We start from the raw sequence: 6,000 nt of genomic DNA on the forward strand, positions 1-6,000 counted from the left end.
CAAACTTGAAGCAAAGCCTTTTTCTTTTTGATGGAAGAAGAGAACACGGATTGGGAGGCGGGGATGAAGCACTCCTCAGAATTCTTGATTAAAGGTTAAGGAATTATTTGCTGTCTTGAAATATGACACAGACTGAATGTCCTCAGAGGTTGTCACACAAAATTACAAGCACCACCAAAATGACATAGTGCTCCTTGCTGATATTGCCAGTGACTTTATTCCATGTTGGTAGCACAAGGTTTCTTATCTCTTGGGGCAATGATACAGTTCTGTTTACATTGCAGATCTGTCAAAGCTGACTTTTCCATATGTTTCTAAAGAGCTGACAGCAGTCATGCAGCCAGATGAAAAGTCATAGCAATGTACCTGTTATTCCCATTTTAAGAAGTGCAAAAGAATCATAGAATCACAACAAATCTCAACATTGGAAGGCACCTCAGTGGTCACCTTGGACAACCAGCTCATGGATATGGATTCTCCCAATAACATACCCAACAGGTAGTTATCCGGCCTCATTTGGAAGCCTTTTGTTGAGGAGAAATCCACTGTACTTTGAGATAGCTCTAATTGTGAGGAAGTTTTCCTTGACATCCAGTTTAAATTTGCTTCTTTTCCACAACCTCTCCCGATTGATCCAAGATCTGTTCTATGAAACCAAATAAAAGAAGGCTGATTTCTTTTATATCTAGATGATGGCCTTTCAAATACTTGAATCTGATTTTAGAAGAATTGAGCCTGAGATGGAAAATATACTGATTTTGTGACAGTGTTCTCTTGGGATTAAAAACTGGATATTACCCAAATAAGATAAAGACCACATTTTAGAGGCATGGTGGACTGCATTCATGGCAAGGTCATTGGCTGATTTATCCATAGGATTGTTATGGATCATGGAGATGATGAAAACAGATTATTCTTGTTGCCCAATAGGTTTATACTAGCCAAGGCAAATATTTTTGCTTTGTACACAGATATTTTGCATGGGATTTACACATCAGCTTCATGTCATGAAGCAGCTCAGCTCACAATGGCTCTCCAGGGCCCATTTGGAGCATTTTCTCAGGAATAACTATCTCCTAGCTTGGTTCCAGAAAAAAAGTGAGATAGTCATAATAATAACATAATATCTTTTACAGCTGCATAGCAGCTCGAGACTTTCAGATCAGCTTCACAACCATTTGATTATGAATGAATGAAAAGGCAATTTATTAAGCCCTTGCTATGTGCTAAGCATTGTGTTATGTTCTGTTTCTACAAATAGAAAAGAAAGGCAAAGAAAGGCAATTCCTTTTCTGTAAGAGTCCACATTGCAACAGCAGCAGACATAGAAGTTGGCGTTAGTACAGAGGAGGGGGTCAGTTGCAGGGTAAAGCAAAAGACAGAGGTTTAGAAGACTCAGGATCAGTGAAGATGGCAGTGATCAAAGTTCTGAAGGGTAAATCCTGAGAACAACCTTGTGAGGAATGGGATGTGTCAGGAGGCAAGGTGCTATATTGGAGTTAATACTGACTCTAGACTTAAAACAGTGGTTCCCAAACTTTTTTGGCCTACCGCCCCCTTTCCAGAAAAAATATTACTTAGCCCCCGGAAATTAAATTTTTAAAAATTTTAATAGCAATTAATAGGAAAGATAAATGCACCTGTGGCTATCACTGCCTCCCTGGATTGCTGCAGCACCCACCAGGGGGCAGTGGCACCCACTTTGGGAATCACTGACTTAAAAGAACTGTATTTGAATTCTACCTCTGATGCTTTTACTTGTGTGATCTTGAGCAAGTCATTTGATTTCTTGGGCTTTCATTCTATCCTCTGGAAAATGAGAGGGTTGGAGTAGATGGCCTCTGAGGTAATCTCAAAGTCAGAGGATTTAGACCGTGAAGGGACCTTGGTACCAGATGATCATCCTCACCTATTATTGAAAAGAAAGAAGTCCTCTGGTATTCTGGAGACTGGGATAGTTCCCTTTTGCCAAATGGAAAACAGACCTAGTCAAGTTTGTTGTATGAAGATGTAAGTGAAATGATATAACGTTCTTCTGGTCAAAGATTTAGAGCTAGTAGGGACTGTTGATGTCTTCCAGGCTGATCCTTTCATCATGCAGAGGAAGAAACTGAGTTCCTGAAGGGTAAATTGACTTCAGAATTGCTGAACTTTTGAGCTGAAAGGGAAATTGTGACTTTTTCAACGAATATCTGAAAAAGAATACTTACTGTAATTTAAGTGGCAAGTGGTTCTCCAGCTTCTCCTGGGATATCTTTGATGAGAGGAGAAAAAAGCTATTCCTTCCATAGGCATCTCTTTCCTCTGCAGGGTGGCTCTTATTCTTTGGATGTCTTCCTGTACACCTAGCCTAAATTTGTCTCTTTACCTTTACAAAAATTTTCTGGATTCTGTTTTCTGGGGCAAAGTAAAAAGAAATCTAATACCTCTTCCCAATGACAGCTCTTCAAGTCCTTGAAGACAGTTCTCAAATCTTTCCAGAATCTTCCCTTCTCTAAGATAAATGTCCTCAATTCTTCAAGCAATTCTCATATGGCGAGGGCTCAAGGCCATCCTCCATCCTGGTAGACCCTCTTCTGGATGGTCTAGAGCAGTGATGGGCAAACTACAGCCTGCGGGCCCGATGTGGCCCCCTGAAATGTTCTATCCAGCCATGCGACATTCTTCCTAATCTGATGACTACAATGAGTAGGATACAGTACAATGAAACTTCAAAAGAGTTGCCTTAGAAACAGACTGACAGATGAACATTTCCTTTCCTTTGGTCCCCTCTTTAAAAAGTTTGCCCATCACTGTCCTTTCCTCAACAGTAGCACTCAGAATGGACACTGTATTTTAGAAATGATCTTTTAGAAGGGTTTGCTTGAAGTCACACAGGTAGTAAATGGTAGAGCTAGGATTTGAACCAGTGTTTTAGATAGCTCAATGAATAGAGTGCTGGTCCTGGAGTCAGGAAGACCTGAATTCAAGTCCAGTCTCAGATACTTATTAGCTGTGTGACCCTCGGAAAGTCACTTAAACCTCAATCTGCCTTGCTTTCCTCAGTGGGGACAATAATGACACCTATCTCCTAGGGTTGTTGTCAGGATCAAATGAGGTAATAACTGTAAAGCTCTTAGCACAGCGTCTGGCACATACTAAGCAATATGCCAATGTTAGCTATCATATAATAATAATAATGATAATTACTATTATTATTTTCTGATTTGAGCTGGAACCATTGGGAGGCTTATTTGGTATCCTATCTCAAGTCTCTTTGGCTACATTGGATCAAACTTTCTGTCTTAAGTGAAGGTGATAAGGTACTGGGCAGCAGCCCAAAACTTGATGCTTCAGGAGGTTGTATCTGCCATGCCAGACTGGACAGATTGTCCGGTGCCCGATTTACCTGGGGTTATTCACTAGGAAACATTGCTTACTGCCATGGCTAATGTTCTGAGAAATCTGACAAGTTAATTGAGGGCTACCTCCAGCTTACCTCTTTAGAAAAGCAATTTAGCAGTCTGTTTGCTGCAGCAATGGGCAATGGAGGACAGTGTCTGAAAATAAAATCAGGGGGAAAAAAAACTCCAGAATTATATAGCTGCTTTTTTATCTCTTGGGGATTTAGCAAGAAACCCCACAGTAGACATTTCTACTCCCATGGGTTCTGGGAGTGGAGACACTTGTGTGTATGTGGAGATAATTTATATTTTCTCTTCTTGTTGGAGAAGGAGCAACTGTGATGAGAAAACTTGAAATTCTTGCTTGTTCTTGGACAAGTCTGGGCATGAAGCCATGGAAAAAGTATCAAAAGTAAAATTAATATCGCATGTAGGCATTCTCCAGGAACATTTTATGAAGAGGATGGAGAAGGAATGTGGCATGGGGAACCGGAGTGAAATGAGATGGTCCCCTGGTCCCCTGCTACTTCTCTTTCTTCTAAAGCAAGAATACTATAGAGAAACGAGGATGAGGTGTGAGGTATTCCTAAGAAGGGACCTGGCCCCAAGGCTAGTTCCCTTATCTATCTGATGGGAAGTTGTGTGGCAGAATGGATTGAGTATTGACTTTGGAAATAATAAGATCTGAGTTCAAATTCTGATTTTTATACTTAGTACTATTGACCTTGTAAAAGTCACTCTAGATTTCTCACGTGTAAAGTAACAGTACTAATATTTATAGCAGCTTCATCATGGGTTTGTGTGTGTGTGTGTGTGTGTGTGTGTGTGTGTGTAAATATCACTTTGCCTGTCTTAAAGTGCTTTAAAAATTGAATTGTTCCATTTGGCTTTGTTGTGATTTGATTTGATTGATTTTGAGTTAATTTGAGTTAATTTGGAAAATTTCCACAGCCCAGCCATCTATTATCACAGTCCTGCTACTGGTTCAAATGAATTCATCCAGTTCTTTGTTTCCTAGATTTAGACCAGGAAGGGAGCTTAGATGTCATTGAATCTAACCACCTTATTTCACAGAGAAGGCAACTGATTTTCAGAGGAGAATAGTGATGGTCTTCCATTTTCTTATCCATTGATATATGATATACCATTAAGTAGGGAGAGTATAGGAGGCTTAAATAGCTGGTCCTTTGGCTGATTGTGGGAGAATTGTGATTGCATTATTTAGAGTGGATTTGTCACTGAATGTAGCCCCAGAATGGTTTTGCCATCTGAGAATAGCCAAGATTGTCCTGCATGGGGATCCATAGAAGTATGTCTATGCCAAAGACCTGGAGAATGGGATCTGTGCCAGGCTATGGCAGGCATCCTTCTCCAGGGAACACACTCTTCCTAAGTCTTGATCCTCCCTGCCCTAAGGGGTTAGTGTTTATTTCCACCAGGTGATGCCAGGAAGTGGTTCTAATATGTCATGTTAGATCATGTATGGGATTTGGCATTACCAAACCCCCATAGTAATAGTTGCTATCATGTATGTAGTACTCTATGGTTTGCAAAGTGCTTTACATATAGCCTTTCATTTAATTCTCAAAGAACCCTGTGAAATAGATGCTTTTATGATCCTCATTTTATAGCAGAGGAAAAAAGATTGAGAGGTTAAGTGACTTGCCAAAGTTTGCACAACGAGTAATTGTCCGAGGAAAGATTTGAACTCAGATCTCACCAAATGCAAGTATTGCTTTGTAGCCACTGCTCCACCTAGCTGCCTCTATAGGAAGCAGTGAGATGCTGGATGCCTCAGAATTTGGGGAAAGCTAGAGATGTGTGTGTGTGTGTGTGTGTGTGTGTGTGTGTGTGTGTGTGTGTGTGTCCCTAATAGCATAACAAATCAGGTTCAAAATGGAGACAGAGTAGACAAGAAGGCAACCTGCTGCCATGGAAAGTCAGATGATGTGGGTGGCTGGGGGAGGGAAGGTAGAGATAACCAACTCTTTATTTGCTTCTTTTTTTCTCAGCCAAAGAGAAAGTTGTTTGGATTGTTAAAGATAGCGCACCAGTGGCTAATAGAGTTGGAAGCCAAAACAAGAAAGAGATAGTGAGCAAGTATTTAGGGAGCAGCCCCTGATGAATTTGATTCCCTGTGCCTGAAAGTACATCTCAACCTACTGAGACAATTAGTTTTTATGACAGACTTGTCAGTCAGCCAGCTAGTCAAAAAGCCTTTATTGTTACAGTTGCTGTTCAGTTGTTTCTCAGTGGGGTCTAATTCTTTAGTTCCAAACCTGTGCTCTATGATCATAGGGGAACATGCATAGCATTTTGTCCAGGGCTTAGCATGTTGTTGTTTTAGCTGATTAGACCTGTCAGACTCCTTGTGGCTCCATTTGGGGTTTTCTTGGCAAAAATCTTGGAGTGGTTTGCCATTTCCTTCTCTATCTCATTTTATGGATGAGAAACCGAGGCAAATGGGGTTGAGTGCCTTGTCCAGAGTTACACAGCTAGTAAGTGTCTGGGACCAGAGGACTTTTCCTGAATTCGCACCCTATACTCTATCCCCTGTGCCACCTAGGTGCCCCACACATTTCTTTTCTTTTCTTTCCTTTCCTTTCCTTTCCTTTCC

The sequence above is a fragment of the Gracilinanus agilis genome, chromosome 2, assembly GCF_016433145.1.
Source record: "Gracilinanus agilis isolate LMUSP501 chromosome 2, AgileGrace, whole genome shotgun sequence".
In the NCBI taxonomy this organism is placed as follows: domain Eukaryota; kingdom Metazoa; phylum Chordata; class Mammalia; order Didelphimorphia; family Didelphidae; genus Gracilinanus; species Gracilinanus agilis.